Source organism: Stomoxys calcitrans, chromosome 2, assembly GCF_963082655.1.
Source record: "Stomoxys calcitrans chromosome 2, idStoCalc2.1, whole genome shotgun sequence".
Taxonomy (NCBI): Eukaryota; Metazoa; Arthropoda; class Insecta; order Diptera; family Muscidae; genus Stomoxys; species Stomoxys calcitrans.
The window spans coordinates 205,598,624-205,611,179 of record NC_081553.1 but is presented as its reverse complement, the minus strand read 5'-3'; the positions used below and the strand labels follow the sequence as shown (position 1 = coordinate 205,611,179).

Below are 12,556 nucleotides of genomic sequence, written 5' to 3'. Positions count from 1 at the left end.
TCTTGAGCCTCTAGAGTGCGCAATTCTTATCCGATTGGAATGAAATTTTGCACGACGTGTTTTGTTATGATATCCAACAACTGTGCCAAGTATAGTTCAAATCGGTCCATAACCTGATATAGCTGCCATATAAACCGATCGTGGGTCTTGACTTCTTGAGCCTCTAGCGTGCGCAATTCTTACCCGATCAGATTGAAATTTTGCACGACGTGTTTTGTTATGATATCCAACAACTGTGCCAAGTATGGTTCAAATCGGTTCATAACCTGATATAGCTGCCATATAAATCGATCTTGGGTCTTGACTTCTTGAGCCTCTAGAGTGCGCAATTCTTATCCGATCAGAATGAAATTTTGCACGACGTGTTTTGTTATGATACCCAACAACTGTGCCAAGTATGGTTGAAATCGGCCCATAACCTGATATAGCTGCCACATAAACCGATCTTGGGTCTTGACTTCTTAAGCCTCTAGAGGGCGCAATTCTTATCCGATTGGAATGGAATTTCGCACGACGTGTTTTGTTATGATAACCAATAACTGTGCAAAGTATGGTTTAAATCGGCCCATAACCTGATATAGCTGCCATATAAACCGATCTTGGGTTTTGACTTCTTGAGCCTCTAGCGTGCGCAATTCTTACCCGATCAGATTGAAATTCTGCACGACGTGTTTCGTTATGATATCCAACAACTGTGCCAAGTATGGTTCAAATCGGTTCATAACCTGATATAGCTGCCATATAAATCGATCTTGGGTCTTGACTTCTTGAGCCTCTAGAGTGCGCAATTCTTATCCGATCAAAATGAAATTTTGCACGACGTGTTTTGTTATGATACCCAACAACTGTGCCAAGTATGGTTTAAATCGGCCCATAACCTGATATAGCTGCCATATAAACCGATCTTGGGTCTTGACTTCTTGAGCCTCTAGATGGCACAATTCTTATCCGATACAGCTCCCATAGCCCGATACAGCTCCCATATAAATCGATCTCTCTATTTTACTTCTTGAGCCCCCAAAGGGCGCAATTCTTATTCGAATTGGCTGTCATTTTACACAGGTCTCCAACATATAATTTAATGGTGGTCTAAACCGGATCATATCTTGATATCGCTCTAACAGCGGAGCAAATCTTTTCTTATATCATTTTTTGCCTAAGAAGAGATGTAGGGAAAAGAACTCGACAATTGCGCTCCATGGTGGAGGGTATATAAGATTCGGCCCGGCCGAACTTAGCACGCTTTTACTTGTTAGAATTCGGCTTTTCTAAAGAGAAGATTGACAGGCGAACGCCGTGAGGATCATGACCGCGGTCGTCGATGATGGTCACCTTGGTATTTCGAAAAATTTTTCAACTGGCATAATTTTTTACTGGTTTTTTTCGATTCTATGCCACTGTGTGTCTTTAAAAGTGCTGGACTGATACAAGGTCTTACAGGCAGAGGTATTTGCCATTACTATGGCCGCAAGTATAATCGTCAAAAAGCAATTTAAAGACATTGAGATCTAAGGGTGTGTGGGAACGATTAGAATTCATGAATAAACTTCGAGCTTATGACATGACGTTTACGTGGGCTCCTGGGCACGTTGGAACTTTGGCAAAGAAGAAGACGAACGAATAAGCCAAAAATGGAACGCCAATTTTGCTGACTTGTCATTTTTATATCCACCACCCAAGGATGGCGGGGTATTTTCATGTTGTCATTACGTTTGCAATACATCGAAATATCCATTTCCGACCCTATAAAGAACATATATTCTGGATCGTCGTAAAAATATAAGACCATCTAGACATGTCCGTCCGTCTGCCCGTCTGTTTGTTGAAATCAATCTACAGTCTTTTATAATAGAGATATTGAGCTAAAAGTTTGCACAGATTTTTTTTTGGTCCATAATCAGATTAAGTTTGAAGATGGGTTATATCGGACTATATCTTGATATAGCCCCTATATAGACCGATCCGCCGATTTAAGCTCTAAGGCCCATAAAAGTCACTTTTATTATCAGATTTTGCTGAAATTTGGGGTAGTGAGTTGTGTAAGGCCACTCGAAATTATTCTTTAAATTGGCTCCAATCGGTCCAGATTTCGCGGAAATTTGGGCCAGTTTTGTTACTAATGACAGCTCGACATCCTTGTTCAATTTGGGCCAGAACGGTCCAGATTTGGATATAGTTGCCATATAGACCGATAACTCGATTTAAGGCATTGGGCCTATAAAAGGCGCATTTATTGTCCGATGTCGTTGAAATTTGGGACAATGGCTTAATTTAATTAAGCCCCTTGACATACTTCTGCAATATGGCACAGATCGGTCCAGATTTGGAAATAGCTGCCTTATATAACAATCTCTCGATTTAAGGTTTCGGGCCCATTAAAGGGACAATGAGTTGTGTTAGGCCCTTCGATATCTATCGGCGATTTGGGCCGGATCGGCATAGATTTGGATATAGCTGCCATATAGAGCGATCCCTTGATTTAAGGTCTTGGGCCTTTAAAATGCGCAATTATTTTCCGATTTCGCTGAAATTTGACACAGTGAGCCCTTTTATACCTTTCGACATCCGTGCTCAACATAGTTCAGATCAGTCTAGATTTAGATATAGCTGCCATATAATACAGATCTCCCAATTTAAGTTCTTGGGACCATAAAAGCACTTTTATTACTCGACACACAAGGGTGTGTTAGGCTTTTCGAAATTCGTGTTCAATATGGCCCAGATCGGTCCATATTTAGATATAATTGCCATATAGACCAGTCTCCCATTTAAAGGTCTTGGACCTATAAAATGCGAAATTATTGCCCAATTCCGCTGAAAATTGTGAACCTTTTTAATCTCTTAGACATCCGTGCTCTATATAGTCATATGGGGGTATACTAATTTCGTCATTCCGTTTCTAGCACATCGAAATATTGATTTCAGGTCCAAAAAATGATATATATATATTCTTGAACGTCTTGATATTCCAAGCCAACAAATTGAAATTTTGCATAGATTCTATTCTATTCGGTCCATGTTTTGATAAGGCTGTCATACAAGTTGATCTTAGGTTTTGACTTACGTAGCCTCTAATCATATCCTTATCATATCTGGTTTGGCTGAAATTGAGTATGAGATGTTTTGTTGTACATTCCAACAACTGTGCCAAGTATGGCCTATGTCGGTTTATAACCTAATATGGCCGCTATGTAAACCGTTCTCGTTTCTAAACTTCTTGTGCTTCTAGAGAACCAATTCTTATCTGTTATCTTCCGATGTGTCTGAAAGTGTTTTGTTTTGACTTTCAATAACTATGCTAAATATAGTCTCAGTCGGTTGATAACCTGATATAGCTCCCATATGAACCGACGTCCCGATTATTCTTTTTTAGCCTCTAGAAGAGGCAATTCTTTTTCGATTTGGCTGAAGGTTAGTGCGAAATACTCTGCGATGGCTTTTTCCAACTGTGCCAAGTATGGATTAAATCAATTCATAACCTGGTATAGCCGCCATGTAAACCGATTTCGAATCCAGACTACTTGAGCCTCTAGAGAACGCAATTCCTTTACGCTTTGGCTGAAAGTTTTTACAATCTCCTATTTACATCATAGTTTTCACGTATAATAAACGTGACAAATATGTTGTAAATCGGTTTATTACCTAATAAAACTCCTATATAAGCCGATCTCCCGATTATATTTATTGAGCCTCAAGAGGACGTAGTTTTTATCCGATTTGACTGATATTTTGCACAACAACTTCTCGTATGACCCTTAATATACGTGACAAATATGGTGTGAATCAGTTTATAACCTGATATAGCTCCCATATAAACTAAACTCCCAATTTAACTCCTTGAGCCCCTATAGAAGCAATTCTTATCCGATTTGGCTGAAAATTTGCACAATGACTTCTAATAGGGTCCAAGCATCGAAAGCAAGTTTGGTTCGGACCGGTCCATAAACTCATATAGCTCCAATACCAAAGTAATTCCCATCCATTATCCTTTATCGGGGAAAGAAGTTGATAAATACGGTCCATGGATAGCATGGTTAAAACTTATAATCGATTCAAAAGCGTAAATTGAAGTCGGCAAAGTAATACAAATAATTTTTTTAGATTATTTCGAATGCGTTTAATTCATAAAGTCGACTTTAAAATCAAGTGTTTGATCTGTTCGCTTTTAAAAGTCTCAGTTTTATTTCTTAGATTTTTGACATTCAATGTCGATTAATCAATAGTTAACTTTGGAATCCCTATCTCCCTTTGAGTAGCTAGATAGCTAAGTACCTAATCTTGTTCAATTAAATTTTTAGTAACATCTTATACTGAAATTCAGCAAATTCCTTTAAATGTTTCGCATTTGTCACAACGGCTATCTTCTAAAAGGACACTGCCAGCTAATCTTGTTGGCCGTTGCATGTGCCCCACACACACACACATATTCTTCAAACCATCAACGAAGAGAAGTTTTTCTTTAGCTCCAAAAAAGTAGCATAACTGATTATTAACGACCTGTACTTTGTCAAAGACTTTTGAGCATTAGTGTTTCTACTATCCATAAGGTCACCCAACACACAAGCACTGGATTTTGTGAAAATAAATCGTGGTGAATGAATGCCCATGCCCACGCGGCAAAACCCACACTGCACATGGTCACTTGCCAACGTACCCAGAACCACTTAGCCGATGCAGTTGCACCACTTGAACCAAAGCGACGGTTTGGTTGATATTCACCATTAATATTTCTTACAGCGTTGCAGAACGACCCACAAAGCCGTAGTAAACGATGCTCGTACATATGTGCGAATATAGCAAGTGATGTAAAGGAATGTATCAATGTAAATATCTGAACCAGTGTTGCCAAACAAAAAAACATTGAGAAAATGCAAGTAAAAACCTGCAAAGTTCGGCAGGGACAAACCTTGGCATCCCACCACCATGGATTTTGGTAAAAATTCATACATATGAATTTTGTTAAATGGGATGAGTATACTTACAAAGCAAATTTCTGTCAAATCAAGTAATAATTTAAGTAATTTTAATGGCCCTCCTGGAGGCCACCGTAGCGCAGAGGTTAGCATGTCTGCCTATGACGCTGAACGCCTGGGTTCGAATCCTGGCAAGACCATCAGAAAAAATTTTCAGCGGTGGTTTTCCCCTCCTAATGCTGGCAACATATGTGAGGTACTTTGCCATGTAAAACTTCTTTCCAAAGAGGTATCGCACTGCGGCACGCCGTTCGGACTCGGCTATAAAAAGGAGGCCCCTTATCATTGAGCTAAACTTGAATCGGACTGCACTCATTGATATGTGAGAAGTTTGCCCCTGTTCCTTAGTGGAATGTTCATGGGCAAAATTTGCAATTTTTGCAATGGCCCTCCTATCTGATGTGAGCAAGGTCTTAAATAAAATCATCCTTATTGCAGCTATATCCAAATCTGGACCGATCTGGGCCACAGCTCACCGTCCCAAATGTCGGCGAAATTGGACAATCAACGCGCCTTTTATGTGCCCAATATCCAAATCTGAACAGATCTGGGCCAAATTGTAGAAAAAATGTTGGGAGGCCTAACACAACTCACTGTCCCAAATATTGCCGACATCGGACAATAAATGCGCATTTTATGAGCCCAAAACCTTGAATCGAGAGATCGGTCTATATGACAGCTATATCCAAATCTGCACTGATCTGAGCCAAATTGAAGAAGGAAGTCGAAGGGCCTTACACAAATCACTGTCACAGATTTCAGCAAAATCGGATAATAAATTTTGCTTTTATGGGCTTAAGACCCTTAATCGGCGGATGGGTCTATATGGGGACTTGACCTGCTTATAAGCACAAAAAGAAAATGTGGGTTTCAGCTCAATATCTCTATTTTTAAAAAGAGAAGCTTGATTTCAAAAGACAGTTGGACAGATCCTTCGGTGATGGGTATAAAAAGGAAATGCATTTGGAGAGTTTTGGAAAATATGGGAATACCATAAAACAACCTTAACCAGATGCAGAAGGCGAGTGTATCATAAGGAATGTATATCAAGTAAGAGCGTGCTAAGTTCGGCCGGGCCGAATTTTATATACACTCCACCATGGATCGCATATATGTCGAGTTCTATGCGCAGTATCTCTTTTTAGGCAAACGAAGAATATTGAATTAGAATATGCTATTGTGTAATATTTCTCTTCATTCCGATAAAAATTGCGCCTTGTAGGGGCTCAAGAAGTAAAATCGGGAGATCGGTTTATATGGGAGCTGTATCAAACTATTGATCGATTCAGACCATATTAGACACGTATGTTGAAGGTCATGGAGAGAAGCCGTTGTATAAAATTTCTTCCAAATCGGATGAGAATTGCGCCCTCTAGAGGCTGTAGAAGTCGAGATCCCAGATCGGTTTATATGGCAGCTATATCAGGTTATGTACCGATTTGCGCCATACTTAGCACAGTTATTGAAAGTCATAACAAAACGCCTCATGCAAAATTTCAGCCAAATCGAACGAGAATTGCGCCCTCTAGAGGCTAAAGAAGTCAACCGATCTTGGGTCTTCACTTCTTGAGCCTCTAGAGGGCGCAATTCTCGTCCGATTTGACTGAAATGATATGCCAGCTATATCAAAACATGGACCGATTTGGCCCATTTGCCATCCCAACTGACCTATTCTAATAAAAAGTATCTGTGCAAAGTTTCTAGCGGCTAGCTTATCTCCTTCGAAAGTTAGCGTGCTTTCGACAGACAGACGGACGGACGGACGAATGGACATGGCTAGATCGACTTAAAATAACATGACGATCTAGAATTTATATACTTTATGGGGTCTCAGACGCATATTTCGAGGTGTTAAAAATGACGAAATTAGTATACCCCAATCCTATAGTGGAGGGTATAAAAAGGGAATGCATTTGAAGTGTTCTGGAGAATATGGGAATACCACAGAACAACCTTAGCCGGATCCAGAAGACGCGTGTAGCATTTGCCAATCTTCGAAATATGCGGCGCGCGCATAACATAAGCATTTCAACAAAATGGCGAATTTTTAATGCATGCGTGAAATCAGTGCTTCTTAATGATTCAGAAACATGTCTAGTTACAGCAGAAATTAAAGGAAAACTACAAACCTTCATAAATCGCTGCCACCGCAATATTCTCCAAATATAGTGGCCCAGAATCATATTTAACGCGTAACTGTGAGAAGAATTCAACAGCGGAATATCAACACCGAGATAAAGATGAGGAAATTTGTCTGGATCGGACACACCCTTCGTAGGCTCTACGATGATTTGGTAGCTATATCCTAATATAGACCGATCTGAACCATGTACGGCACGAATGTCGAAACGCCTAACATAAGTCACTGTGTCAAATTTGAACGAAATCGGATTCTAAATGTGCCTTTTATGGGGCCAAGACTTAAAAACGGAAGATCTGTCTCTATGGCTGCTATATCTAAATCTGAACCGATCGGGGCCAAATTGAAGAAGGACGTCGACTGGCCTAACAACTCACCTTCCCATATTTCAGCAAAATTAGATAATAAATGTGGCTTTTATGGACCCAAGACCTTAAATCGAGAGATCGGTCTATATGACAGCTATATTCAAATCTGGACCGATCTGAGCCAAATTGCAGAAAGTTGTCAAAGAGCCTAACACAACTCACTGTCCCAAATTTCGGCGAAATCGGACAATAAATGCGCCTTTTATGGATCAAACACCTTACATCGAGAGATCGGTCTATATGACAGCTATATCCAAATCTGGACCGATCTGAGCCAAATTAAAGGAGGATGTCGAAGGTCCCAACACAACTGGCTGTCCCAAATTTTGGCGACATCGGACAATAAATACGACTTTTATGGGCCCAAGACCTTAAATCGAGAGATTGGTTTATATGACAGCTATATCCAAATCTGGACCGATCTGGGCCCAATTGAAGATGGAAGTCGAGTGGCCTAACGCAATTCAGGGTTCCAACTTTCAGCAAAATCGGATAATAAATGTGGCTTTTATGGGCCTATAACCTTAAATCGGCGGATCGGTCTATATGGGGGCTATATCAAGATATAGTCCGATATAGCCCGTCTTCGAAGTTGACTTGCTAAGGGACAAAAAAAGAATTTGTGCAAAGTTTCATCTAAATATCTTTATTTTTAAGGACTATAGCGTGATTTCAATAGACAGACGGACGGACGGACATGGCTAGAATGTCTTAGATTTTTAGTCGGAAATGGATATTTTGATGTGTTGGCGGAATGACAAAATGAATATGCCCCCATCCTTCGGTGATGGGCATAAAAAAAAGTTTGTTCTTTGAGTGGCAAAAATTTTTTTTAACATTTGATTTTTCGCCTGTGTGTGTATATTTTTATAGAAAGGTAAACTCTTGTGTATTTGTATAACGCATGTTAGTGTATCAGTGGGTAAACGGTAAATAAGTCGCGTTAAAGCACTAAAGGTACATAAATTACTCACAAGGAAAGATAAATTGCTTACAGCAAGTAACGTTCTACCTTTTGTTGATATGCAAGTGTTTTTTTCTGAATGACGGGTAAACCCCCTATCCAATCTGTGCATTTTTATCTGCTAAGGCAGCTTTAGCATAAATATAGAGTTATGTCAGCCAGCCTGCGAGATTTTTTTTTTTTTTTTTTTTTTTTTTTATTAAAATTTCATCAAAAACTCTTAAAAGAAATAGTATAATTCTTGTTATTTACAAAGTTTGAGTTTTTACTAAAATAAGTATTGCAACAAATATTGTCAATTTTTATGTTTTAAACACAGCCTTTTTAATTTTTTGTTCACGTTAGAAGAAAAGTATGTTAAAAAACTTCTTAATTTATTTAAGAACTTATAATATTAAAAACTTCTGACAATTTCAAAAAAAAATGAAGTTGGAGAAGGCATCAATTATTTAAGTTTCTTAATGTTAAGTAAGTTGAAGATCTGTTCCGGTCTTCAAATCTTTTTGTGAGGTTACTAACCACATTTTCAAACGTATCCTGTTTGAATTTGATGTGTAGTCTTCTGGTAGAATAACGTCTGTTTTTGTTGAAGATAATTTTGAGATTTTTGTTCTGTATGATTTGAAGCTTTTTGAAGTGTGTTTTGGCACACAATTTTGACCATACTTGGCAGCCGTACGTCATAATTGGTCGAATGCACATTTTATATAAAAGAATCTTGTTCTGCACGTTTAAACTGGATTTCCGGTTAAGTAAGGGGAAAAGGGCTCTGCCGCATCTGAGTGCTTTACGGGAAATGTATGAAATATGTTCTTTGAAAGTTAATTTTTTGTCTAATATGACTCCGAGGTATTTTATCGAATTTTGGAGTGGGACATTAGAGCCCTGTATTGTCAAATTAATCGTTGGAATTCTTTTTGGGGATTTGTTGAAAGGAAATATAATTGCTTGGGTTTTCCCTTCGTTAATCTTGATTTTCCACTTTGAAAAATATTTTTCCACGTGTACAAGCGACGCTTTCATGTTCTTGACGATTGCATTGGAGACTTTTCCACTAGATAAAATGGCAGTATCATCTGCGTAAAGTGCAGCCGAATGTCTCTTAAGTAAAGTGTAATCGGAAGTGTAAATAGAGTACAATAGTGGGGATAGAACTGAGCCTTGAGGATCTCCTGCAAGAATGGTCTTTTTATCGGATAGGTGGTTTCCTATGTCCACCACAAAAGATCTTTCCGAGAGAAAGCTCATAATAATTTTTTGTAGATAAATTGGAAATCCAAATTTGTTTAATTTAAAAACCAAACCATTATGCCATATCGTATCGAATGCTTTCTCAATATCGAGAAACACAATACCAGTACTTTTTCTCCTCATTTTGTTATTCTTGATAGTATTGACAATTCTTTTTATTTGGTGAGTGGTAGAATGTTCACTACGAAAACCGAATTGTTCGTCTTTAAGAACATTATTGTTTTCAGCTTGTTCGCTCAACCTACTCAAAATTATTTTTTCAAATACCTTATCAAGGCAATTAAGCATGCTAATGGGACGATAACTCTTTGCAGATTTCGGATCTTTACCCTGTTTTAGAATCGGTATCACCTTGGCGTGCTTAAAACTTTTTGGAAAATATGTATTTTTAAGGCACCAGTTAAATATTTTTACAATTAGGGTAAGCAAAGAATCCGGCATATTTTTTAAGATAATGGGTTTTATACCATCAATTCCAGGGGCTTTTCCATTTTTTAACTTTTTTATTAAATATTGCACTTCTTCTTTGCAGGTAAATTCTATTTCGGCGTCATCGACAACTTGATTTTGGAGCCAGTTCATATGTTTTAAAACGACACGATCTGACGACGACGACATGTTTTGGGTTATTCCGTGGTAATATTCAAAAACATTAGCAATTTCATTTGCGATCTGTTCGTTGTTGTATACAGCAACGCCATCTATTGAGAGTGGGTCGATGGGAGTTTTCTTACCCTTTATTGCTTTTGTTAGCAACCAAAATTTTTTGTTACCCGGTGGCAACCCCTGAAGAAATGTAGACCAGCTGTTATTCCTGTCATGGCACACGTGGTAGTCTATTAATGCTCGCAGCTGTTTGAGAACAGCTGTTATTGTTAACCTCTCCTGGTGGTCAGAACATCTTTGCAGCAGGCGGCGATATCTATTTCGTTGTCCAATTAAGTTCAGTGTAAGTTTCGAAAGTTTCCGTTGCCAGGTTTGTTTTTTGCCGATTGGAATTTGTCTGACTGCATTCTGTACAATACTTGTGGTTTTATTTATAACATCTTCAATGTTGTTATGTGTTATGATTCCAGTCTGTAATACATTTCTATTAATTTCTGTTTCAACCCATTTGCCTATATTTTTCCAGTTTGCTTTATTGTACAAAGGAATAGACGTTGATTTCTCGTAAAATGATCCGAAAATCGTGCAGGTCAGTGGAATATGATCGGAATCAAGTGCACCTTCATGTGTAGCGATTGGCGAAACCTGCAGTGTTGAATTCATGAGCATTAAATCCACAACTGAAGGCGTCGTTGAGACTGTTTGCTGACCATACCTTGTGTACGAGTTCGGGTAGTAAATTAAATAATTAGAAATTAGATGGTGATTGTAAAGTTTGTTCCCAGCAGTGTTGTTTTTAAGACAGTGCCAGCTTATATGATGAGCGTTGAAATCCCCGAAAATAAAAAATTCTGATGCGCTTGTTGTTATTATTTCCAAATCATTGACAAAATGATTGGTAAACCTTGGACTATATGCAGAAGTGATTCTCACAGGATGGTTGTTTAAATTAATTATAATTGATATATTCTCAATTGTTATAGTGGGAAATTTTTCTAGTCTTTGGTGAGGGATATCCCTACGGACTCCGATGAGAACTCCTCCTCCGTGAGACGGCCGGTCTTCTCTATAAATTTTATAATTATTTACCTTGAACTTGTGGCCTGGGTTTAAAAATGTTTCATTAATAAGAAATATATCAATTTGCTTTTCAAAAAGAAAGCGTTCTAGTTGAATTATTGCAGACGGTGTTGTTATGCCTTGGGCATTCCAGTGCATAATCTGTAACTCATTCTTGGTTGTCTGATTATATGACATGCTTTAACATCATACCAAGAACTCTCATTTTGTCATATTTATTTCTGCATTTTTCTAATGCATCTATAGCATCGAAGAAAATTTCTAAAATTTTTTCGTTGGAAATGTCATCGCTAACCTCGTTTTGAGACTTTGACTTGAGGATTGATGCATAAGGCATTCTCTTGGAACTTTGTGACTGAGCTAACTTCTCTCTAATATTTTTGCTAGTTGATGGAACATCATCATCAAACTCCTCTGCAATATAATAATTTTCGGAAGCTCCTTGTCTCCGGGTTGAGACTGGCCGGTGCTTAGCTGTGACCCTTTGACGAATTTCTAAATATTCCTTGCGATACGGACATCGTATATCATCGGCTTTGTGATTAGTATTCTTCCTGTTATTTTTTAAACAATTGTGGCATTTGTATATGACAGGACCAGCAGATGGGAGTTTTTCTAAAGAACATTCAGAGTAGTCGTGATCTCCTCCACAGCCTAAACAAGCAGGCTTCCTATGACAATGAGTTGCCCCATGTCCGTACATAGTACATTTCGAACACTGGGTAGGTCCTTTATTTCCCCGCAGAGGATTTCTCCATTTCACTGAAATGTTATAAAAATAATGTATTTTTCGTACTTCGCGCTTCGAGATTTGACTCCTGTTGAACTCCACGATAAATAATGCATCATTTGAGTTACTTCTGGCTGTTTTTATTTCTTTTATAGAAACAGGTTCTATGTTGTGTCTAGATTTGAACTCTTCTTTAATGTTGTCAATTCCAATTTGAGGTAATCCAAAGAGGACAAGCTTGAATTTTCGATTGTCTTTTACAGGATGGGTAAAGAACGTATATTTCATTGTTGACAGCAGCTTTACAGTACTGTCATAGTCTGCCATAGTATAGGGCATGATTTTAGTGCCTATAGACATCCGCTTGTACTTACATTTTTGGCCCAGTAATTGGATAAGGGCACTGAAATTGTGGCAATTGTCGACAATTATCGGTGGTATTTT

The 12,556-nt window shown here is 38.3% G+C and overlaps 1 long non-coding RNA gene across 1 annotated transcript; it reads left to right on the top strand.

Annotated features, from left to right (window-relative positions):
* Nucleotides 1-10,505: 10,505 nt before the first annotated feature.
* On the top strand, nt 10,506-11,255 carry LOC131995237 (uncharacterized). Its single transcript, XR_009397304.1, has 2 exons — nt 10,506-10,645; nt 10,829-11,255. It is a non-coding gene; the product is annotated as an uncharacterized LOC131995237 (long non-coding RNA).
* The last annotated feature ends 1,301 nt before the right edge of the window (nt 11,256-12,556 follow it).